This window comes from Pinus tabuliformis, chromosome 2_1, assembly GCF_031772625.1.
Source record: "Pinus tabuliformis cultivar Carrire ecotype Pingquan chromosome 2_1, CPIR1, whole genome shotgun sequence".
In the NCBI taxonomy this organism is placed as follows: domain Eukaryota; kingdom Viridiplantae; phylum Streptophyta; class Pinopsida; order Pinales; family Pinaceae; genus Pinus; species Pinus tabuliformis.
In genome coordinates this window covers 812,471,195-812,498,039 of record NC_142299.1, presented here as the reverse complement: position 1 = coordinate 812,498,039, position 26,845 = coordinate 812,471,195, and the positions used below count along the sequence as shown (strand labels likewise).

At 40.3% G+C, this 26,845-nt stretch overlaps 1 pseudogene; it reads left to right on the top strand.

The window, feature by feature from the left end:
* Nucleotides 1-1,325: 1,325 nt before the first annotated feature.
* LOC149203073 (uncharacterized) overlaps nucleotides 1,326-26,845 on the top strand; it is a 67,171-nt pseudogene continuing 41,651 nt past the window's right edge.

Below are 26,845 nucleotides of genomic sequence, written 5' to 3'. Positions count from 1 at the left end.
TATCTGGCGACTCCACTGGAGGAAGACCAACCTTTGGTGACTCCACGTTACAGTTCTGGCGCAGTTTGTGAGGCATGCTTGGAGAAATCCTCAGAAATCACCAGCTGACCAGTGCCTGATCCTGAGAAGATCGTTAAGCAGAAGAAAACTATTGCAGAAAGGAGCATCAGGATCAGGTAAGCCTTAAAAGTCCCATGTATCTCTGCTAGTGAAGAAATCACCTTCAGAGATTCATATAGCTCCTTGTTCATTCATTTCCCTTTCGGATCTCAGTCCAAAGAAGCATCCATGTTGTCCATCATATTCCTCTGTCTCTGTCATCCTTTTCATTGATCCATACCACTCAGTCTACCAGTATCCTTTCATATACCCCAGTCATGGCAAGTCAACAAGCCCTCACAAAGATAGAAAGAATTGTTGCTGCTAGGTATGGACCCTTGGTCTTGCCTGTCCCTTTGAATGCCATGCCTGCAAGAGATTATCAAGAATATATGCCTAAGTTTACTGGTACAGAAGGAGTAACAGCTGAAGAGCATCTAGAGTCTTTTTATTATTATGTTGATAACCTGGATATCTATGAAGAGGATGTGTGGATGAGGGTTTTTGTCCAAATCCTAGAGGGAGAAGCTAGAAAATGGTTCAGCGAATTAGCCCCTAGGTCCATAGTAGACATTGAGGCCTTAGATGATGTGTTCCTAAAACACTAGGGGGATAAGGAAAACCTGCTTTATGATTATACAGAGTTTGAGAACTTACAGAAGGACGGGCTCTCATCATCCTCAGATCATAAGATCAACGAAATGGCCAGAATGATTGAGTCATTGGCCTTTGAAGTTTCCAAGTTAAGAGTTGAGCAGCATTCAGGAGAGGAGCGGTTGCAGATTCTGCAAAGAAGCAGAGATACAAACGAAGACCAAAGGGTGAAGACCCTTTTTCAAAGCATAGTCATGGAGGAAGAGCAACATGAAGAAGAGGAGGAGTTCCATGGTTTGGAAGATAAGGGCAGTGCCCCTTTCCTAACCAGAGCTGCATATGAAGAAGTATTATCCAAAGGCACTGCTCATCAGTTTGTTGTACCTGCAGAACAACAAGCTAATCAGCAAAAGCAGCCAGCAGTAGTTCCTCCCATCCTCCAAGAATCTGAGCCCAGAGCTAGCCCATATTCTAATGGCTATGCAGATCTAAAAATTATCCAACCTGCTTTTGTCCCCCACCCAGTGATCAATAAGGGAGAAGAAAGCTCCCCATCATCTTATGTTTCTCTGTCTGCTCAAAAGAGAATCCCTCATAGTTGCCCCATAGGCACTGAGGCAGGCCATAACTCAATGCCCAAGGCTGATACTGATCACCTCAGTCTTGATGTTCTGATGCCTGCTCAGGTGGCCTCCAAACAGCTTGAAGGGGCAACTTTTCTAATGACAGAGGAAGAGGGTGCACAATATTGGGACTCCTCCTTAGATGTGGACTGTTCTAAGAAAATTGAAGGAGCAGATGATGTCTTTGTGTCCCCCGCACAAGAATACATTGGTTCACCATTCATATTAGTTGTGCAGGCCACAAATGACACAGAGAAGTACAAAGCAACCATTGTTATTTAGCAGCTGTACAGAAGCTCCCATGAAGAACATCCAAGGATGAAAGCACACAGAGAGGGGATGAAATTTGATCCATATCTACCTATTAAGCTCAAATCTCCTAAACTTTTTGAGGTATATGATCAAATAAATACAGTTTTGTTGATCTATGATGAACCGGTCGAGAGGAGGGGAAATAGTTTTGACGGCCCAGCAAATGGCCAATTTTTGAAGACTTATGTTGTTTAAGCTTCTCAAGCCTTAATGATTGTAAGCATTTTCTTTTACAGGTTTTAGTGTAGACTTAATTTGACTCCATACCCAATGGATACCAGGTAATATCTTTAAGCTGGTTTTGTATGAAGGCATTGGTCTACAATTCTTGAGACCTCACAGGGAGGATCTCATCCCCAGAAGGAGCCAGTTTTAGCTTTGCTGCATGTTGCTGATTTTCGAGGAGAAGGAATAAGCTCGGTCCTTGGTTGCTGGCTCGGAGATGGTTTACACTGGTTATCCTCGCCTTTCCCTATTCCCCCACTTACTTCCTTTCACCCTGATTGCCTCCGTTTTGTTCCTCTAAAGCTCTGCATAATCCCTTTTCCTTAAGTCCCGGGCGCTTATACTTTCAAACCCGCTACCTCCATTTTACCTTTAAAACTCTGCGTAATCTCGTGTTTCCTCTAAACCCTGAGTGCTAAGCTTTAGCCACCATATGACCCGACCACATCGCTTTCATAACTCATGGCCCTAATCCCCACCATCGATCACGCATTCTGATCTAATGGTCTTCGTGCTTTTCCTGCTCGTTAACCCGTTATCTCTTTCCACTGTCCGATCGTACCTGTCGCACGATCCAACGTCGTTCGCACCTCCTGCGCCCATGAGTTTCCCACTCGTTAGCTAGCAGGGAAAGTGGTTTTGGCCCCATCACATCCGCCATGTGTCGCCCTGCTATTGTGATCGCACGGGTTTGTGCGAATACCACCACAGCTCCATAAGCGGTGCGGGGAAACCACTTACCGCCGTCCTGCCCGTTCCCGCTCGTTAACCCCCGCGTACTTTTGACCCCCGATCACCGTTGGATTTGCCCGTATAAGATCCAACGGCCCTCGTCCATCCTGATTCTATACCCTCCCGATACTCCTTAGCAAACGATCCCCGCCATTGACCACTGCGATCCAACGGTTGATGTTCGTCCTCTACCCACTCGTACACCCGCCATGAAGTCTTCACCACCTTTGACTGAGCTGTGCTTCCGAAGGACAATGGCGGCCATCTACGAGTACCCTGTGCAGTTATTCTTCAACAACTGAATTCAAGAGAATTATGGCCAAAAATCAAGAAGGACGTGCCTCGAGCAGTTAAACACACTTATCAGTAATGGAGCCTGTTCATATTATACTCCACTTGTGTAGGAAGGACGGCCGAGCAACAGAGAATGTCAAATTAATTTATTGAAGCAACAGATTTTATCAGAGACCCGTATTAGATAGTTAATGTGGTTGATGGTCAATTATGACCCCTCCACGCTTAGAATAGCAGAGCATTTTTTGTAAACAAACTCTATATATACCCAAAAGACAGTTGTGATGAGGGTTGATGGATGTTATTTTGATGTAAGGTTCAAATTCTGGAGACTGTAACTAGTATGATACCTGTAGTGTCTGGTCTTCATTTTCAGCTAATAAAAGCTTCTTTTGTTGTTAATTGCTCACTTCCCACTTCTATTCTGTTCTAGGTTGTGCCTGTTATGAATTTTTTCATGTGCTCTTGATGTTTAGCATTAGAGGGGCTGTCATCCCACCTCTATGTTAGAATCTAGTATGCATCATTGAATGTGTATGCAAGTTTCTGTTCTTTTAGTGCCAGAAAGCTGTCATCATGTCTGTGCATTAGGAAATAGATTTACAGACCTCTTTTACTGGTTGCAGCCGACCATCACATGATCTTGTGCATTTGCTGGTGTGCTCAGTATTCTCTATGTCCACCTAATCCTCAAACTGTGAGTAATTGGTGGTCTAAAGCCTTGTAGTCTGGGGGTGTTCACCCATGTCTGGGGTTAAGCATAGTAGAAGTGGTTATCTGGCTTGAATATCCATCATTACTTCCATTCATCCACCTTTTTCCAACATTTTTGTTGAGTTTGTAATGTTCCCAAGCATCTCTGAGATACAACCTAGGAGAGTTTCTTGGGGTGATAACATATACCACTTTTGATGGCGATCATTCTGAAACTTCCCTTGTGTCTGTATAAATTGAAGAGGTTGGTGATCAGTGTGGATGACCGTCTCCTTCCCCATAGTGTAATGATTCCATTGCGGGCAAGCCTGCATGATGTAATACATCTCTTTACCATAGGTGGGGTACTTCGAAATTGTATCGGAAAGTGTCTCACTATGATAGGCCACTAGATGCCCGTTCTAGCTGAGGACTACACCAATAGCATAGTCTGAGGCATTTGTCTTGATTTCAAATGGTTTCTGTAGGTTTGGCAATATGAGTACCGGTGCAGAGCAGAGTCAGTGCTTCAACTCAACGAACGCATTATGTTGGGACTCGGACTAGGAAAAATTTTCTTTCGCCCTGCCCTTAGTAATCTAACTTAAAGGCCAAGTGATATGGGAGAATCCCAACATGAACCTCCGATAAAAAATTTCAAGGCCCAAAAAGATGCGAAGCTTTGTTAGAGTGGTGGGGGCTGGACAATCCTGAATGACTTGGATCTTAGTTGAATCCACATGCACATGACGTGCATCTATGATGTAACCCAAATATTGGACCTGACTCATGTCAAAGGTGGATTTCTCCAAGTTGGCACACAATTTGTGTTGCCGAAGGGTTCGAAGGATATGTCGAATGTGTTGCAAGTGTTCTTCCCAACTCTTGTTGAAGATGAGGATGTTGTCTAGATAAACAACCATGAATGAGTTGGTGAAGGGCCAAAAGATGTCATCCATTAGCCTCGTAAAAGTAGCTGGGGAATTTTTCAACTTGAAGGGCATAACCAACCATTCAAAAAGCCCTTCATTGGATTTGAAGGTGATCTTCCATACATCTGTGGGCTCTATTGGAACCTGGTGATAACCAGACTTTAGAACGATCTTGGTGAAATACTTGGCCCCCTTGAGTTAGTTTAGAAGGTCATCAATCTGTGGGATTGGATACCTATTTCTAACAGTGATTTTGTTTAGTACCTGATAATCAATGCAAAGCCTCCAGGTCCCATCCTTCTTCTGTACAAGTACAATCGGGCTCCCACAAGGTGAGGAACTTGCTCGGATGTGCCCTTTTTGTAGCAAACCCTGGATTTGTTGCTTAATCTCTTCATTTTCTAGAATGGAGCAGTGATATATCGTCCTGTTGGGTAGAGGTGCTTCGGGAGTCAGATCGATCGAATGCTTGACCTAATAGTGCAAGGGTACCCCTCTGGGTGAGGAGAAGATGTGCTTGTATTCTTCCATGACCGTATCCACCTACTTATGTTTCATGTAGGAACCCTTCCTGGGGGTCATAGATGTGGCTACGATCTTCCCCTTACTTTGAAAGTGAATCAGAAAGAAAATAAATTTCCCAGTCTAGGAGATGATCTTAGTACATTTATTATCAGAGATCAAAGAGATGGCGATAGGCAAAGCTACCTCCAGTATCCTGTATAACTTACTACCCAAAGAAATAATAACAGAGTGGGGTCTAGACTCATATACAACATGCTTCTTCCAAAAGCATGGTTTTCCTAATAATACATCGCAAACTTCAAGAGGAGAAACATCACACAGGACCTCATCCGTGAAGGGCTTGATGTTGTAGGGAAGGCGGCACAGTTGGCTGACGCAGAGATCTCATCCTTGGTGAATCCACCCAATGGTGTACGACTACGGATGTGTTGTAGTCGGTAGGCCCAGCCACTTCACGACCTCTATTGAAATGAGGTTCTTTTGGCTCCCACTGTCGACAATGAACTATAACAGAGAAGCCTTCACCCACATCTGTGAGTGGAATAGGCTTTCCCCATCCTCTGGATCTTCAGGCTCAATCTTTTGGATATTGATGGTGGCCACAGTGGCACTCGGCTCCGCTTCAATTATATGCTTCCATTTCTCATTCCCTTTTTCGGGTTCTGACTCAGAGTTGGAACATACGTTTGACTCGGAAGCCTTCAGCTCAGCCACTAGTGACTGCTTGGTTTGACCCTCACTTCTGTTGTGAGTGGAGATCTTATGGAACTCACACCACTTTCCCATGTCCTTCTTTGTCTTCATGGTGTTGTTCTTTGCTTACGGCTTCGACAGGTTATCCTGGGTCACCACACCTTGGCTTTGCCCTTTGCTCTGTGGTTTTGGGGCACATTTCCCTTGCTTCAAATTCGTAAATCCAAAATATCGCTTTTGTTGTTTAAACTCCTGCTCAATCTTGACAACATATCGGTATGATGTGTCAAGCGAGGAGATGTCCAGGAACTCCATCTCATCCTAGATGTACTTGTGTAGGCTTCCGCAATACTTGAGTACCAAATGTTTCTCAGAATCCTTGATACCCAACTTTGTGCAAAGAGTATGAAAAACAATGGTAAACTCTGGCATGTCTTGGTCCCTTCCCTGCTGCAGCGTAGTCCGCTTTATGTATTTATCCTCATAACTCCCGACAGGGTAGTACTACTCCTTGATGGCATCCTGTAATGAATTCCAAGTGAGTGTGACCGAAAATAGTGAGGGTTTACTTTCGTTCTTCTTCTCACAGTAGGTTTCCCACCAGTCCTTGATGTGGGGGGTGGCTTTAAGAAGTGAAAAAGTATTTTTTTTCTCGACTAGAAAAATCATGAATAAGAAAATATCCTTCTAGTATATCTAACCATTTATCTATGGCGTCCGCATTTATTTGACCCTCAAATATGGGGATGTCAAAGTTAACTTGTACCTTCAAGGGTGTGGCGCTTCTATAGTATCTGTTGGGAGGAGATGCATCGTACTTGGGTAGTCGCCGAAGGATCTGGCCAAAGTTGTCCATCATCACATTCCTCTGTCACTCGAGGGCTTCTTCGAGCAAGATTATGAAAGGATCTCTGTTGGCCTGATGGGGCCTGACCCAGGTTCAAAAGTGATTTAGCCAAACAAATCCAGAAACTACCGGCCCTTTCAGTAATAGTCCACAGTGCATGGACTGAGGTCTCACCCGAGGTAGTATGGGAGGGTGCTCAAACCAGGTTTCTGCACCTTAGGGGTGTCTTGATGAGGTCTAGGAAGTTCGCTAACCCAATTTGCATGCTTGCGCTGCTCCGCACAACTGTCTGACCTTCGCCACTTGTGCGGCTGCTTCCGCGCAGCTCTGTAAAGAGTGCGAGGAGATGTTATCTAGATCCTTAATCCTTACTATGCTATTATTATAGATCTTGACTTAATTGTGTGTACCCAATAACCTTATTAACCATTCAACATTTATAACAAGTGCACACAATCATAAAGCTGTAAAGAGATGCATGAATACAACAGAAGCACAAACACACATATCTACTAGCACATGCACAATATTCTAGAATCAACTTATCTTTTATTAATCCTCTGTTCAGATACAGTCCCAACTCTGCCCTGTGCACTCAGCTGTAGGGGTCCGCACACACAGCTGCGGACTCTACCAAGCCTCTGCGCACACAGCTGCAGAGCCTCTTCCTACTACTACAACCCAAGACTCGGACTTACAGACTCAGAGCTAATTCATCATTCAAGAACATCATATCACTTAACAGTGCCTTTACACTTAGAGCCTCTCTCTATTTATACAATCCCATGGTCCGCAAACCATGGGTAGGCCGACACATTCTATATTAAATTACATTATTTTAGGGTGGACAACCCTAGACTCTCGCACTCCACGCCCACATTTTGCAGGGTCTTTACATTACATTGACCAAAACTCGAGCTTTAAGCCCCAAAAACCCGCTATGGGGGGATCCGCTGCCCAACAGTCCCCTAACACAATCATCATGACTCGTCCTCAAGTCACCCAACTGGTGTGGCAATATTTGCATGAAGTCCATCCAACTATGCCTGTGCTGCGCGAAGGTCCGCAACGCACCATGTTGCCGTCGTCTAGATCTGCTCCATCTCTGCTTCTGAATCATCTGCATCTGACTTGATTCTCTACTTTGATGCCGGCTTCTAGTACCTGTGTTTATAGTCCCGCAACTCTATCCGACTTGTCAGGTCGTGAAGACTGTACTTTGGTCGGTTAGTCAGACAGCCAGCCCACCCGTGTAGAGCTTCAGGCGACTACCATTTACTCTTCCTGGGAAGGGTTCTCCATTAAGTTTGACTAGTTGGACCACGCCTCCATCTGTAACTTATTTTACCACATATGGTCCTAACCAATGCATTTTGAGTTTCCCCGGAAATTTTTCGAACTTGTTGTCATACAACAACACTAAATCATTTACCTTGAATGTGCGCATCTTGATATGGCGATCGTGCCAGGATTTCTCACACTGTTTCTGTACCTGCTGATGGAATCCCGCCAGAAATCGTTCTTCCTCGAGTTCTTCTAATTGCGCAAGTCTCTCTTCCAAGGCTTCGCGGTCGGACATTCCTGTAACTGCTACTATCCGTAAACTGGGTACGATGTATTCCATTGGCATGACTTCCTCTGTGCCATAGAATAACCTGAAAGGTGTCTGACCCGTCAATTTCTTGCACGTGGTTCTGTATGCCCATAACATAGTAGGTATGCGCAGGTCCCAGTCATTTCGCTACGTGTTGCATACCTTGGTTAGCGCAGTTTCCAGAATTTTGTTGAATGCTTCTACTGTCCCATTAGCTTGCGGATGGTACAGTGTACTTTGCCGTTGATACACTTGGAATTCCTTGGTGACTGCGCTGATGGTCTCATTCAGGAAGTGCGTCCCGCGGTCACTCATTAAAATTTTCGGGCAACCAAACCGTGTCAACACATTATCGAACAAAAATTCCGCAGTTGTCACAGCTTTACAGTCCTTAACTGACTTTGCTTCCACCCATCGAGTCAGGTATTCTATTGCGGTGATGATGTAGCATGCACCCGTCTTCCCCTGAGGTTAGATTGGTCCTACAAAGTCGATTGCCCATTTTTCGAATGGCTGCAGCGTCATTTGTGGATTGAGTGGCATCTCATCCCTTCGTGATGGTTTCCCAGTCCTTTGACATACATCACAGGCCCGATAGTGTGCTTTCAAATCTTGATGTAGGGTTGGCCACCATAGCCCAGAGCGAAGAATCTTCTGTGTTGTCGTGTGTCCTACATAGTGTCCTCCTGCAGCCCCTCCATGTGCTTCCGTGAGGATCTATCCTTGTTCAAATTCAGGTACATATCTTCACAATATCTCATCGTTTCCCATCCACCGCGTGCACCACCAATTCCTTCTTCTGCTGAACTGAATATTCCTTTGGCACAGTCCCTGTGGTTAAAAAATGAATTATATCTTCGAAGTGGTCGTCCGTGACGTGCACCGCAAAGAGTTGTGCATCAGGTAGTCCTTCTTCCAAATTTGTGGGCTCCTCGCCTGTCTCAATTCGTGATAAGTGATCTGGTCCTGCATTTAGGCATCCTGGCTTTATGATGACCTCAAAGTCATATTCTTGAAACAGTAGCAGCCATCGACATATGCACCCCACCCCAACACAGGCTTGTTCACCAGGTATTTCGACACGGAATGATCAGTATACATCTTAAAGTGCCCACCAAGTAAATAGTGTCAGTATTTCTGGAGTGCGTATACCATTGCCAACGCCTCGCGCTCAGTAGTAGAGTAGTTCTTTTCAGCTTTGGACAGCATCGACTCACGAACGCGATCGGGTGATCCAAGCTTTCTGCGCCTTCCTACAAAAGTACAACTCCTAGTGTGATACACGATGCATCAATGTTTACATGAAATTCTACGTCCCACTTCGGGAAGACCAAGATGGGAGCGAATGCTATTTTCTCCTTGAGAACATCCAAACTTTTCTCACAATCATCATTCCAACAATATGTAGCGTCCTTTTTCAATAACTTCTCCATTAACGTTGTTATTTGTGCATAGCTCTCAATAAACTTCCTATAGTAACCAGTGTGCCCCAACGTAGCGCGTAGTTTTTTAACACTTCGCGGTGCTTCTAGATTGAGAATAACAACAATCTTCACAGGATCCACCATTAGACCTTGTTTGCAAACCACATGGCCGAGCAGGTTTCCAAAGGGGACGAGGAAGATGCACTTTTTCATATTCAGCGCAATCTGGTGTCTTTGACAAGTATCCAACATCAAATATAAGCTTGTTATATGGTGTTTAACTAACCCGAATATAGTCCAATTGTCCAGATAGACCTCCAAGAACTTGTGGATGTATTCCTTGAATGCGGCCACCACTACGCACGAAAATATCGTTGGCGCATTCTTCAATCCAAAGGGCATGACGGTGTATTGAAAACAGCCCCATTCGGTTGTGAAGGTTGTCTTGCTCCTATCTTCTGGTGCGATCTTGATTTGATGGTACCCTGAGAAGCCATCCGTGAATGAGTAAGCTTCCTGACCCCCAACATTCTCCAATACTTCATCTGTAAACAGTGTCAGGAATGGATCGTGAACACAGGCATCGTTGAGCTTCCTGAGGTCCACACATATTCTAATTTCGCCCTTCTGTTTTTTCTCTTGTACTACCATAGGACTCACCCAGTTGGATTCTTCCACTGGTTCAATAATTCCGACTGCAAGCATTTTGTCTAGTTCTTCATGGACCTTCTCTTTATACTTTAGATTCAAATGGTAAGGTCGCTGCTTAACGGGCTTTGCATCCGGATTCAGAGTGATCTTCATCATCCCTAAGTCGCCAATGATCCCCTTTAAGTCCGTGATTTTGGTCGGGAACAAATCTTGATATTCGCGGAGTAACTCGACGACCTTATCTACCGTAGCATTGTCCCAATAGTCCCCAAGCGTCGCGTACTTTGGCTCCGCGTCTGTACCAATGTTTACCTGCTTTGTTTTTAGTGGTGCAATGATGTTGGGATCCTCAATTGATGGTCCTCTAACTTTGCAACTCCCTTCAGTTTCTAGAATACTAATATTTTGGGGGTCATCATCATCCTCCTCTACTTGCATGTTATAACATTCTAGGGCACTGCTTAACTGGGTTGCCCATGCTGGTTGAACGACTTGCCATGGTTCCTGTGGTATTCTGAAGATGGCGGCTTTTACGGCTTGCAACGTGTCGTCAACAATATCCGACCATCGGTCTTTAAATGAGAATGTTAACAAAAATACTTCGCGCAAGACATCCCATTTTCTCGTACCATGTCAGAGTTCCATCTCATTATACCAATTCATGGGTATGACATCCAAGGTATGGTAGAATAAGTGTACCCATTTAGGCTGAGGTTCTTCTCCATAGGCCTTGGTCCATTTCGCGAGGTGCGTGCGTGGGTCATCTCATCCATTGTATTTATCTTCTATCCATAGTTGCGGTTTCCCAAATCGTAGGTGCATCATCCTTCTACATCCGCGCCAGTTTTCAAAATTTCCTTGATGTGTTCCCCACCAACGCACAGGTGTCGCGCGCAACGCCCACTTCAACGCATCGAACCGCTGTTGTTCCGGTACTACGCTTTCAAACTTGTCCAGGAATTCGTCCACCACTGTCAATCCATCATATGTTGGCAAATCTTGGGCCTGGGTTGTTACGCAACGCAGTGATCTAATCATCATGTTGCAATTCAGTGTTGTCACTTCGTTCAATCGATTGTGCCAACGTTCATCTTCTTCGTCTGAATCCACGGTGCAGGAACTTGCGCGCTCCCACGAGATCCTTCCATCTACACTCGGATTCACCCAATCCTGATCTCGCGCCTTTATCTTGTAGATACAATCCAGCTCATCGTGCTTCCATCATCGCGCACTAGTTCGGTGTAGCGCGCTCCTTCGACTGGGTCTAGCAGAACTACTACGCATAGGGACATTTTCTCAAATATCATCTTCCGCTTCTTCAGGTTAATGACTCCATTCATGTCAGTGGCCCAGTTTATTCCTAGCAACACGGGAGAAGGATTGTTGTCATAAACAATCTCTATCACTTCAAAGTCCGTTTGTGTGCTCGCGCCTTCGATATCAACTGTTACCCCTTTCAACCTCCCCATGGGAAAAATCTTCTGTTGGTTAGCCATTCGTAATTGAATAGGGGACCATTGTAATGCGGGCCTGCCCATGCGTTCCCATGTCTATTTTGGTAACACATTCGCGTCTAAACCCAGGTCTAGGATTACCTGGTCCATTTCATATTCGCCAATCTGTGCCATCAATTTCATTTCCCTCCCGGTGCCCAATGCATGTTTTCCGAGTTTCTGGACCACGCGCGGTTCCCCTGACCCTGCGCACCTGGTGATCAACTCCTATAGTCCCTTAACTACCTTATTGTCACGCAGCAGTTTCATGCATGTCTCTAAAAAGGTAGTAATCATAGAAGGATCCATCCCTGACTCTGTTGATCCTCTGCGAAGCTCTTCTTAGCTTCCATAAACGTCTCCTTTGTGCGTTCGAAGTGAAACTCTGGTTCCTTTGTAGGAGCCTTACGAACCCATGTATCCTCCTCAGGTTGCTTCCCCTTATCCTCCCCTGTGGTCGCACCGCTTCTGAGAACCATATTCACATTGGGGTCTTCTTCACATGGTTCATATCTCATCGTTTGGATATTTTGAGTTGGAGTAGGCTAGAGCACCCCTTTCTCGCGCATCTGTGCGATCAATGTAGGACAATATACCATTTCATGATCAAATTGAGCACAGTATGAACATGATACTCTCGTTGGGTTGGTACAATCGCGGGCGTAGTGCCCTGGTCCTCTGCAATTGTAACAAATTAATTGTCTGCAGCCCCTTCCTGGGCCCATCCCTCCTCATCCTCGACCTCGCCCCTGAAATCTAGCACATGCCATCTCCACGGCTGCGTCGAGGCCTCGTGTTTTTGTTTGCATTCTATAGGCTGGGGTTCGCTCCATCATCAACTCGTAGTTGCGACAAGTACGCTCTTTGTGGCCCACCGACCTACAGAAATTACAAAACAGCCGCTACGGAGTCTGTGTATACTTCTGCAACATATGACAATTGTCCGTCATGTGTTTTTCTCCTATCTGACAAGTCGTGCACCATAGCGGGGGTGTCGCACTCATCCCTGCCTATGCCTCCGGTCTCAATGGCATTGGCCCCCCTCCTGCCAAGTAGTTTGCGAATACCGGACAGTGATCTTTGTCATGGCCCTGGCCTTTACATGTTATGCACCACACTTCCTCGCACGCCTCCGGCCACAGTGCCCTATCCTGCTTCAAGCTTTGCATTTCCAAGCAGAGATTCTGTAGCTATGTGTGGATTTGTTGAACTCCTAGCCCCAGATCCTGTATCGGTGTTTCATGCAACCTCATCGCCATTTCCAATGCTTCGGCCTGGGTTGAAAGCTTCTACTGCGACAGCGCCGTCCTCGGGTGGGGTGTCAAAGACGCCACAAACCATGCACGGTGTTGCGCATCTGTTAGCATCATATTAGCCTCGCGGATTGTACCCTTCAGCCACTAATCGAGATCCCATGGGGTCTTGCCTAGAAGCATCGCGATCTATTTAAATCCGATGATTGACTGCATCCCTGATTTCGACCAGCTAAATTCTCTATTCAGCGCATTCTGGATCTCCGCTATTCCTGTATTTGGGTGATCATTCGAGTGCTTGATATACCATGTCAACGCACAATCCTACAGCGCACTCACCAATGTATCCCTCTTAATGTTATCATCCGTAACCCCTTGTGCTTCCCACACTGCTCTTACCATGAACCAGAACTGATCCGGGTCCTCATTTCCTACTCCTCTGAATACAGGTAGCTTAATCGCGCTCGCCATACTGAACTACTGGTTTGGTGGAGGTGGTGTGGGCGAAGATGGAGGTGAAGGAGGTGAAGCGAGTGGTGGCGTAAGTGGAGATGGTAACTGTGAAATGTGCTGCCTTATCAAACTGACCACACTCCTCACAGAGACCCGAGAAAGCTCTTCCTCGCTCTCTCGCGAAGTTGAAATTGAGGGACTATTTCCTAATTCCTCGCTACCTCTGTATACCTTTCCGCTCCTCGTCGTTCCAAGCATTACTTTATTCACATCACTTATTTTTCACATAACAACATCTTAATCTAGGTATTCAAAGATTTGATGTACTTACCTCGCGGTCCCTTGAGAAAATGTCTTTCTACTTCGTTGTAGCTCATAGTTGTGTCTATCACAAATTCAGTGATAAACCCTCCTATTATCCAGTTGAGCCAATGGTCCACAGCTCGCGCGATCTTATCTTCTGATGCCTCTAGTCTACGCACTAACTTCGGAGTCCACACTATCAGTTGATCAAGCTTGTACCTTCCCTGGCTATCGGCTAACCTTGCAATCCAGTTATACAGTTCAGAAGGGAAGGACGCGAAGAAGATCTCGTGGATTTCTGTATATACGTAGCGATCCAGCCACCTCTTCTTAGATATCTGCGGAGTTCTGTTTTCCTGTGTCACGAACTCGTGAAGCTTTTTTCCAACCACTCTTCAATTTCTTCCTTCGTAGGGTTCCAATGGCATGACATCAGACATCCCTTAGGCAGATCCCAGTCCCGGCAACAAAACCATTTGTTGGCTTGATGGGGCCTAACCCAGGTTCAGAAGTGATTTAGCCAAACAAATCCCGAAACTACCAACCCTTTTGGCAACAGTCCGCAGTGCACAGATTGAGGTCTCACCCGAGGTAGTATGGGAGGGTGCTGGAACCAGGTTTCCGCACCCTAGGGGTGTCTTGATGAGGTCTAGGAAGTTCGCTAACCCAATCTGCGCGCTTGTGCAGCTCCACGCAGTCGTCTGACCTTCGCCACTTGTACGGCTGCTTCCGCGCAGCTCTGTAAAGAGCGCAAGGAGATGCTATCTAGATCCTTAATCCTTACTATGTTATTATTATAGATCTTGACTTAATTGTGTGTATCCAATAACCTTATTAACCATTCAACATTTATAACAAGTGCACGCAATCATAAAGCTGTAAAGAGATGCATGAATACAACAGAAGCATAAACACATAGATCTACTAGCAGATGCACAATATTCCAGAATCAACTTATCTTTTATTAATCCTCTATTCAGATACAGTCCCAACTTTGCCCTGCGCACTCAACTACAGGGGTTCGCGCACACAGCTGCGGACTCTACCAAGCCTATGCGCACACAGCTGCAGAGCCTCTTCCTACTACTACAACCCAAGACTTGGACTTATAGACTCAGAGCTAATTCATCATTCAGGAACATCATATCACTTAAGACTGCCTTTACACTTAGAGCCTCGCTCTATTTATACAATCCCATGGTCCATGGACCATGGGTAGGCTGACACATTCTATATTAAATTACATTATTTCAGGGCGCACAACCCTATACTCTCGCGCTCCGCGCCCGCATTTTGCGGGGTCTTTACATTGCATTGACCAAAACGCGGGCTTTAAGCCCCAAAAACCCGCTATGGGGGGATCTGCTGCCCAACAATCTCGTGCCCCCTCGTCTTTCTTCTCTTCTACCATGGGAGGCCATCGAGATTTGCGAGGCTAGTCTTGCAAAGGTTCGACCAGTTCAAGCCTTAACTCCTTATATCCCAACCTCGTTGGGGACATGCAAAGAAAAATAAATCAAGAGTAGATTGCTCTTATAGCACTGATCTGAACTTAAACAGGAATGAAACAAATTATAGATATAACCATAAATACAGAGATGTAGCAGAAATAACACTTCATTTCATTAATATTAAATATTGAAATATGCTTACAAACAAAATGGAAATAAGACTAGCTTGGGCGATGGTAGCTTATCTCTTAGAAGAGATGTGGTGGCTACATGCCTCTAAACTGTGTTATAATGAGGCTTGAAGGCCTATTTATTATTAAGAAACAATGGAAAACATTAAACATCCAAAAACCTAACCCTAGGAGATGAAGCGCCAAAACTATGGGCCCCATTTGGGTTAATTGGTACATAAAATTCCTGGGGTCGTAACTTTGGCATATGATCTTTGTTTGACGCACACAATACCTCTTTAGAAATATCTATCAAAGGATTACAACTTTTGAGTGGCAAACAATGGTCCACGATCCATGATGGCCCCATTGTTCCTAAAAAAACATTGTTTAGGGCCTCAAAATGACCTTGGAAGTTCAAGACCCCAAAAATTGCCAAAAATAGTAAATTGTGCTACAATTAAGGAAACTAAAAAATTGAAAGAGAGAGTCATTGGGGTCCAAGTGGAATAGGCGGGTGGCCACCAACATCCACCTGGATCATTTGCACCCAAACTTTGATGCCCTAAATCGATTCCTTCATTTAATAACATATGGATTTTTTCACGACTCAAATAAGGTAAGTTTCTTGACATCTGTAAATAACTTTGTCCAAATTTTCTAAGGATTCTTCAAAAGTATTACCATATACTATAAAATCATCCATGTACACTTCTACACAATCATGGATTAGATTAGAGAAGAGACCTAAAATTTCTCTTGAAAAGTGGTAGGAGCATTACATAATCCAAAAGGTACTATTTTGTAAGAATGTGTTCCCCATGGACAAGTAAATGTCATCTTATATTGATCTTCTAATGCAACTTGTAATTGATTGTATCCACTAAAAATAACAAGAAAAGATAAATATTTCTTTCTTGCTAAGTTATCTAAAACTTGATCAATGAAGGGTAGAGGGAAATGATCTTTCAAAGTAGCTTTGTTCAATTCTCTATAGTCTATGTAGAGTCACCACTTATCATTATTTTTAGGCACAATTACCAATGGTGGTAATCCACTCTCTATCAAAAATTGGATATATGAAATTTACATTTAACAATTTTTGTAATTCCTCTACAATTTCTCTTAACATAGGATTCATGCACCTTTAAGGTTTCATGATAGGCCTAAAATCTTCTTGTATATATTTGTGATGCATACATGTATTAGGATTTATGCCTTGCATATCAATGTATTCCCATGCAAATGCAGGAGCATAATTTTGTAGCATCTGTATTAACTACAATTGTTGAGGATTTTCCACACTATAATGAATATTTATGTTTTTCATGAAGGAATCTCTACAAAAATATTGTCAAATTCTGCATTAGAATTACGTGGTAGCATGGAACTCCATAGTAAAACATTTTCCATAGTGCATTTTTCTTGAAAAAAATTGACAAAAATATGAGTATAATAAACCCACCCTCAAAGATATTAAGAAATTCATAATTATTAATGAAATTTGTAATTTGACTTTTGAAAGTCATGGTTTATGAGACTATTAACATAGGTTTCACTATTTCATCATCATTTGTATCATCAATCCATTCAATATCTTCTAATTCAATAATTGTTCTTGCAGGAGGATATACTGTAAATATGTTTGTTGCATTTTCATTAGAAATAGTCATATCTCCAGATCAAAAACTAATAATGCATCAACCATGGCTAATCGTGGCTTTCCTAAAATTAGTAAATGACCTCCCAAGTTGGTTTTATGTGTTAAAACCATGAAATCAATTGGGTACTCCCATGAATCTAATGAAACAATATCTTTTAATAGACATTTTGGTTTAATAGTAGGTATCTTTGCCAATTGTGAGACAATTGGTGTATACTAAAGATTTTTTAATTGTAGTTCATCCATTGTTCCTTCTGTCACTAAATTTATTGTTGCTCCTAATTCTATGAGTGTGTTCAAAATTACGACATTATTGATGTAAATTTTTACAATTGGAATTTCTGGATCAAGATAATTTTCTATATAATGCGTTCCCATCATTATATCTACTAATCTAAAAATATGATGCACTTGTGTGGTTCTTTCATTTCTCTTTTGGGACATAGTTCCTTTACTACTTTAACATACTTAGGAATATCATTTGTTGATTGAAGTAAAGGTATATGGATTCAAACATTCCTTAATTCACCCAACATATCAAAATCGGATGGTATTAATTGATGTTCTACATCTAATTAGTTCTCCATATGTAATCTTTTTGGAAAAGGATGATCTTTAGATATAGAGGGTTGATTTACAAGAGGGATATAAGAAGTTTGTATTATTGTTGCATCATCTATTACTATATCAGGAATTTCTTCCTCATATTTCTCTTCAATGATAATCGGGGATTCTTTATTACATACCCTTCCTAACCTAAGATGAATGTCATTTGTATCTATGGGGGTAATCATGTAAGTTGGAAACTTATGTAACTTCAATGTTTTAAGGAAGTTAAGATACTTTATTATTTGGATTTAGGATGGGTTGTGTAGGTAGTTGGTTAGGTCTCTAAGGAGATTATTTGGAAATCAATTCTAACTGTTGTGGTTGTGGATTGTGTGTTTGTAGAGGAGCTTGATAAGATTGTTGAGGTTGAGAAGGATATTAGGGATAACATGGCAGATATTGAGGATATTACTATGGATAATAAGGAAAATTTGGCATACCTCGATAATAATTCCCTCACTATCCTTGTCACTAAGGTTGGTTTTGTTTTTTTTGTTGCCATGGTTGCCAAGGTAAAGAGGTATTCCAACTATGTTGTGGGTATTGCTAATATGGATTATATTGTTGAGTAGGATCTTGGGTAATGCCCGATTGTCATCATTTCTATGGTCTTATTTATGTGACATAACAAAGCTACTCTACCATCTCATTTACTCCATTGACCTCTTAATATACTACCTTTACTTTTGGTAAGGATGGGTAATCATTTGTTGCATAATTTTTTGCACATATTACACAAATTTCAATGATATCTAAAGGACATTCATTTAAAGGATGCTTTTTCTACATTTTTGATGAAAAAATTATAAGATTTCACTTTATACCTTTTGCTTATTATGGATTTTTAATGGATATAACAAGAATATAAGTTCTAAAACTTTAAAATAAATTACCCAATTCAGCTCTACTAACTCCACCAGTTGTTGATGTAGTTATCCTAGAGATGTTGGGATCTATGGGTCCCTTACCATATTTGGATCTTCCTCCTGAAATATGTTTGTATAATTCACAAATATCTACAAAACTTAGTTGAGATATATCTCATTTTCCCATTAGATTCAAAAGATCTATCAAATCATCTCTAATTCCTCTAAATAAAATATTTTTTAAGTATCAAGACTTATACTATGTTTTTTAGTTATTTTGAAATTATAGAAAAACATTTTGACATAATCCTCAAGAAATTCATCTTATTTTTTATTCATTTACAAAAAATTATCTTTAAGATCATGATTTATGCAGTAGTCTTCATACTTTTCGAGAAAAAGTTGATGCATTTCATCCCAAGTTCTAACAAAATTTTATCCTAATCCCATGAACCATTGTAAAATACCATCTTTAATAGTAGCAATAAAAAAATTTAATTTTTGAGCATCTAATGAGTAATCATAGCTTCAACACAATACCTCAAATTTGAAGAGAAAATTTTCAAGGTATTCAGTTCTTAACCCATGAAAATTTGTTAAAAAAGAGGGTGAATTCTTTCTCATGTTCACATTAGTTGTTGGATCCTAAATAGGGAAGCTAAATTCTCCTTCCTCATCTTCTTTTTTATGTACTTTTATTCTTCCATTTCCTCCAAATCATGTTCTAGTTCCAGCTCCTATCCTAGTTCCTGGTCTTTCTTCTCCTATCCCTTCTCACTTGTTGTCATCCATTGATGGTTCTGATGTAAGATAATATGGAAGTTCTTCAAGTGGATTTTCTATATCTGGTTTCTCTTGGATAAAATTTTCTTCAAATGAAATCTCCTATGTTGTAGTATCTTCAATTGGTATCTCTAATTAATGTCCACTAAGTACCTCTCCTATTGGATGTGAGTAGAAAAGAACTTCTTGTGTTGAACATTATTCTTGTTCTTGAGTTCTTTCAGTTTCCTCTAGATACCTTCTTCTACCTGAAAATGTGGGGATGTGTGATGTGGATGATGATGTGGCTCTTATTGTACCACATGTTGAACTAGTTGGGGTGGTAGGTGGATAAAGTGATTCTACCTCTAACAAATCTACCTCTATAATCTCTTTCCATATTCATGCATCCTACTTTTCATGCTTTAGTTATGCAACTAGTTGCATCCCTAAATTAGAAACCAAATCCTATGTACAATTCCCCGAGAACGGCACCAAAAAATGTCAAGTGTTTCCATTCCTTGAGAATTATGTTACATTTAAATCATCAATCCAAGTTGGTAAACTTGTGAAGTGTAATGCACAATATATGTAGGGTTAGGTTTCTAACTATTCTATTGAAATTTAACATGAAAGCAAAGTCTAATCTATGAAAAGTAATTGCAATTTAATTCAACATAGTCATGGTTCTTAACATTTTTAATCCTTGCCATGAAAAGGTTTTCCATGAGACAAGGATAACTCCAATTGATCATATAACGTATATGTAACAACCTTGGTTATAAACTCATGTAAAAATATATAATACCACGGATGATAAGACACGTATTCCAAGTGGAATGTTGGGGGAAACATCCTAGTGGGTGTTGATTCAGTTTACTATGGCTAAGGAACTTGGCAAATGCAACGACTAAGGCTTTGGAAAGGAAAAATAGCATTTTTGGCACATTTATTTATGAAATAAAGGAAACTAGGAGAAAAGGAAGGTGAAATGTCACATGTTGCATGTGAGGAGGAAATTGAAGGAAAATAATGGAGAATGAAGAAAATAGAGGCCTCATTAATAAAAAGGCTTTTGAGGATCATTTAGCAAGCTCTTACTCAATGTAAGATCTTGGCTCAGGTTTGGTCAGTGTACGATTTTCATAGGTTTTAGTGGAGCTCTCTTCTATTCTCTCTCTCTCATACTCTTGGAGACTTAGAGTTTCCCTGGAGCACTCTTGGAGGGTGTGGCATACTTGGATTCTTGGAGAAAGAAGGAAAAGAAAGAGCAAGAAAGCGCAAGAAGTCATCAGGATCAGCAGCTACATCAGATTTGCTTGCAGATACCAAGTTGCGTATACGATTTATTCATTATTTTTGGCATGCATGGCATATGCATGTGGTTTATTGGTTGTGATCTGTCATTGGCATGGAGGATTATTGGGATTGATTGTGGATTGTCTAGCCTTGCCATTTCCTAGATGGCCATGGTGATTGTGGGTTTATTTTCATTGTTGTGTTTTTGGTTGGTTCTCATGTTTCCTTAGCTTGGGTTGAGTTATTAGTCCCGTAGCCTTGGTTAGACAAATGCTCTGGAGCCCTGTAACAACTTGGGTTGAGTTACTAGTCCCGTAACCTTTGTTGGACAAACACTCTGGAGCCCTTGGTGGGTTGAGTTACTAGTCCTGGAGCCTTAGTTGGAAAAGTGCTCTAGAGCGCTGGAAGTCTTGGATAGAGACTAATCTGATAATGGTTTATGATGTCTGAACGTGAGGTGGAATCACTATTTGATGGGTTGAAGTGGATGGCCTCTGGAAGCCTTGGATGACTTTTGATTGATTTTTTCTATGAGATCCCACATTCATGCTTAGAATAGGGCACAAGGGTGAATGGATGAAGAGAGATTTGGCTCAGCCATTCTATGGTCGGGTGGAACGTGGAGGTCCCATCTCGGGTTTGGGTTTTTCGTCATTAATGAAAGGTTATTTCTCCTTGTATTTCTATGAGCATTTTGATGGATTATATGTGGTCTATATGGTTGTGCTTTCATGAGTATTTCTCCTTCTATTATGTTGGTTATGTATGTATTTTATGACAACAACCATGTATGGATTTCATCATGTTTTAATTGTAATTGAATGATTAATGTATCTATGGACTAATGGATGGAATGGTAGTTAATGTGATAAGGCATCAATTCTTCATGGAAAATCTCAGATAAGTATGAGACCCCTATGCTCAGATCTGTTTTTTACACCTGTAGTTTACATATTCATGATATGTTTGACGAAATGTCTGTCATGGTTGGTAGGGGTCCAGTCAAGGTCTTAAGTGAGTATTTGCCTTAGTACTATCATTTCAATGTTATTTTACTTTTTTGAAGAGATGGTTCAATTCTGGGAAGTGACCTGGGCTCTGGGCTTGAAAAAGTGGCTTAGCCCCGAGGACGCTGGCATAACACTGACTAAATGAGTCTCTGGATGCTAGAAAGAAAGCTTGTGAGAGTGACTATGGGTTTCTTGATACTGTCATGCCTATAGCATGAGAGATATGAGGCTTAAGTTGTCCAAAAGTTTAGTGGGACCCAAGGGCAAGTTTTCTGAAGTGTTGGATTGGTTCCTGAGGTTCTTGAAGATGACGTTGAATGTCTGTATGGTGTGTTTCCGTCGGTTCCACTTCATTAACATGACTTAGGAGGAGGGTGTTACATTATAAATTAGTTGTGCAATTGAAAATGAACAAATCTTTATTCAATGGATGATTTGTATGAGTAGACTACATAGATTTTAACACACCACACCAAACTATAAGCAATTGAAATTAAAATTGTATATTAACAAGAAATTAAAGCACTAGAAATTAAAGTAATGGAAATTGACTGCAATTAACAAGGATTGGAAACAATAACCAAGAAATAGAAATTAAATGTTTACTGTAATTAACAAAAATTGAAAATATTAACTAAGCATAAAAACTAACTGCAACTCAACAAAACAAAAAGGGAAGAGAGCAACAACTTCCCTTACACGGGGGGGCCTTCCTAGATCAGTTGTTCATTGTTAAGGAAGTCATATAAACCTTGGAATTTACTATACTATGAAACAATTTATAAATCATTAGCAAAACTCACGCAAGGAATTACTAAGCCAACAATATAGTTTGTATTAAAAATATCAGATTGTTTCCCATAACAAAGATTGTATCATATCCTTGAAACCATGAACATTTATACATTTTTGAAATAAAGATTGTTGAGATATTTATTGTAAGTTTTTAGAATAGTTAATCAAAACCCAAATCTTGTGGATCCATAAAATAAAATATTCAATTATTATGAGAAGTTCATGGTTACCGATGTTAATTTCTCATACATAATTTGGAGATCTTTTCGTTTCATTCTCGTGGATTTAATCCATATTCTACACTGAGAGCTCTGTTCCAAATTGCATTATTTTCCACCACTTTGACTTACTCTTCCACCACCAAAATGTGCCTTTGACTCTGCTCTTGTGTTGATGTAGAAAGAATTGGGTTAGGTCTGATAGGTGGAGGAGCTTGGGATCACTATTTTCCATGTCATCAATGTATGCTTTCATTGTTATTTTCCTACAACTATGTAAGCCTGTGACTTAGCTACAGAAGATCAAGGTTTGGCTACATAATGGTTCTATTTCTATAATTGCAACATTAAACCTTCTTTCTCAAAAGAATATATGAAACTATAGAAAAATGGACACTTTTACCTTGAATTTCTCTTATTTGTAACTCATCATAGCTCAAGACATGATTATATACCAAAATGATAGCACTAGAGTGTGAGATGATGAATATGCCAAGCTTCTAGACATATCATAGGAAAAACAATTGTGTCAAAAGATGAAAGAAAGAGTTCATTCTTGAGACCCAACAACAGGATAAACTGATTGAGTTTCCATTATCGTATATGATTCCTCTTTTTATCCATCTACTTCCTCTACCAGTGCCTTGGGGAGGAGTGGGTGCCTCATTTTTATCTATCAGTTGAACCAAATTTTATTTCCTCCATGTTTCCTCATGACCTTGACCTTGTTTGACATTTTAGGGATTCCACTAGGTCTAAGAATATTTATTATCAACCAAGAATTGAGATAAAACTCCACCGAGATGATAATCAGTGGCTTACTTAGCAGTTTACCATTAGCTGTTGCCCATAGGAACTCATTTTTCTTCACTGAGATATTGAGTAGTGACACCTACTTTATTTACTTTTCAGGACACCAACATCTTGGTTTATTCTTCATAATTGTTACTAGAATTAGATCTACAATAGACATTAACAATCTTCATCCACAATATTTGATCATCTACTTAACAAACCTTGACACAACACTCTCTCTTTGAGTGTCCCTACTCATCAACAACACTATCATATTGTTAAGAACTCAAACCTATTTTTCTTTTGTTATCATGTTGTTACACTTCCAAATGTGCCTCCACACCACTACATAGGTTCCATCATGAAGTAATTGTAACATTACTTCATCAATATCCACTTATGACAAGCATCTTTATCATGCGAAACTCTTTTTCCAAAAGTAAAATTGTTTTGGAATTATTCGACATTTGATAGTGTCTTATTTACTTAAGCTCAAAGGTTTTGTTCCAACATCTTCTTGAACTAACCAGATGCGTATTATAAAATTTAAACCTTCTATTACGTTCTCCTTGAAAAACTTTCTAATTGATGTAAGCATGCTCAATTATGATCTTTGAGCTTAAAGATATTGTATGTAATTTTAATACTGGTACAATCATGCTTAGAAGTCAACATTTTCCACTTGTAGAAGAAAATCCAGCGAGATAGTAGATCCAATAAAAATTTTGTATTGGGTGAAAAAGATACCCATGATTGTAAGTATACAATAACTCTTAAATTAATGATCAAATTCTCTAGTCAATTTATGCATCAATCTAGAATTGTCATCTTTTCCCTTTTTTGCACTTTTCTAGACTTGGAATTTAGTTGAAACTACTATCTCTCTAACAAAGAAAACCCTAAAAACCTTCAATAAGACACAGTCACCCGAAATATTGAGGATTTAAAGTGTTGAGAAAGAAAATTCAAGTTAGAATAGTGATCTTGGATCCCTTTTCCTCTAATAAAGATTCCAAGCTCACCGAACGTTTCTTGGAATAGTGGATTTTGGCCCAATTTTGCATCTCCATTCCAAAAACTTTGGAATTTGCCAAAAAAACTCTACTAGATTCTTCGTGTCTACTTGCATTACTCATAATCTACATTTCATCATCAATAGAGCATGTGTTAATGAGTACTGTAAAAACCACTAATTTCCATTTTCTAGAAATCGAGAGCTAAATCAACCAATTACCCTGACTAGCACTTGTATGGTTCTCCTCATTGTAGACCTACCACTAAAATTTCCCCTGGTTTTGAGCTTCCTTATTCCAATTATGGCTAAAATAAGATTTTTCCTAATTATTTTTTTAAAGATAGCTTTATCTTATCGATATCAAATTGTTGTTGACATGGTATGACACCTTCCTACTAATGTGGTATCCAAGTCTCATGTGCCATCACCCTCATCTATGCTTTCATCTTCTCTTGTCTCTTTCTTACCATGTTAGGTCCTCAATAGCCCTCATTTACATTTTTTATTTCACTTTATAATAATTATTTTTGTGTGCCACTCATACTTGGTCCATTTCCTCCACTTGGCATGGTTTTGATCATAAATGTGAAAAATGTTCTCACTCTATTCTTACATCTTCCAATCGTTGCATTATCATTGGTCGAAGTGATAGGTGGAGGTCCCATCTTTGACATCCCTTTGTTGGAGCACATGTTTTTCATGATTGATCTTATATCAATGACTGAGATCAATTGCAGAGGCTTAACATGGCACTAGTTAAAATGGCTCATGGCCTCCATAAATTGCTTATGACATAGAGGACTTGTGTTTCCTTGACAACCATTACAAAGGTTAGATTCACCAGCTCGTTATGGGGAGGGACATTCCAACCAATCATAGGATAGTTGTTTCCTATCATCTTTTTGCAACATGGCTACCTTTGAGTTGAAGTTATGATTCCATAAGGAAGAAATCACCTATGATTGGCTCTAATTCTCACACACAACCCACTTTCCTAGATGTCATAGTTTAGAACTTCCTACAACAATTCAAATCGACCATATCTTTTTTCCCATTAGGCTACACAATCCAAGGAATGGATCCCCTTCTTTTCCACGTAGTCCCTTGGGATATTCCACTTTCCTCTAGAGCCTCAACACAAGTCGGCTAGAAAATATACATCCCAGTACACGAGGGAGATATTGTCAAGTAACGTTACATTAAAAAAAATTAAAATATATGTGTGTGTGTGTATGTCGGCTAATATATGTATATGCTAGAGATGATGTGTGTAATGTTACTTTAAAAAAAAAATTAACAATGTTACTTTAAAAATCAATGTTGGACATAATAAAGTAATTGAAATTAAAATAAATTAAAAAAAAAATACTTTTTAGTATGAGGAATATATGTAATTCTAATGTAAACATTTCAATTATAAAAATTAAATAATAAAAAAATAAAATGACTCATGGTATTCATGTTATATTTAGATACATAATTCACTGCAGAAAATAATGGGGTTGAATCCATGTAGTTTGTAAATTTAAAACTTTTTATTGATATTTATCTGGATCAGAGGTGGGGGAAATATTAGGGAAAATGCAATAATTACATTTTATCTAATATTTTTTCCTACCTCCATCCACTTTTTACTAGGTTATATTGAGTAAAATATAATATTATAATATTACATTTTACTTAATTATTCCCCTCAACTGGTCCACTTCTTATTGTAATTTTTCTTTATATTTGAAGTTTGAAAGTAAACAAACTCAACTATAAAATTAGCAGGGGTGAGGGGAAATATTGAATAAAATGTAATATTTAGGCTAAGATGTGAGGGGAAATACCGGTAAAATGTAATAATATTACATTTTAATTAATGTTTGGCCCAACCCCTAGCCACTTTTTATTGAGTGGGAGTCATAATAGATATTGTAATATTATATTTTATCCAAGATTTCCCCTCTCCAAATTCACTTTTTATTAAAAAGTTTCTTTATATTTGAATTTCATAAGTAAACTTAACTCCTATGTAAATATTTGATCCTAATATGGTAGAGATGTAATCTTTAACATTTTGACTTGGTAAAAATAAAATTAAAAACATAAAATTAATAATTACATTTATATTTATAAAATTATAATTAATAATAAACCAACCTAGATCCATCTTCATTTCCGCATCTACTAAGTGTTTTTTTTCTCGTTAAAACTATACTATTCTATTATATACAAGAACAGGAAAAACAGTTACAATCACAGAGTCATTTTGCCAAAGGCTAACTGTGGCGCTTTGGAATGAGAGCTATCAGAAAGAGCAACCCACGCAGGGGCACCGCGACTGAGCAAAACAACCCACGCAGGGGCTTTAAACCACAAAAGTGCAGCCAGATCATACTTAACATCCCGCGCAGGGGGCTCTGGACCAAAAGTGTTCATCCCTCGCAGGGGCGTCAAAAAAACCTTC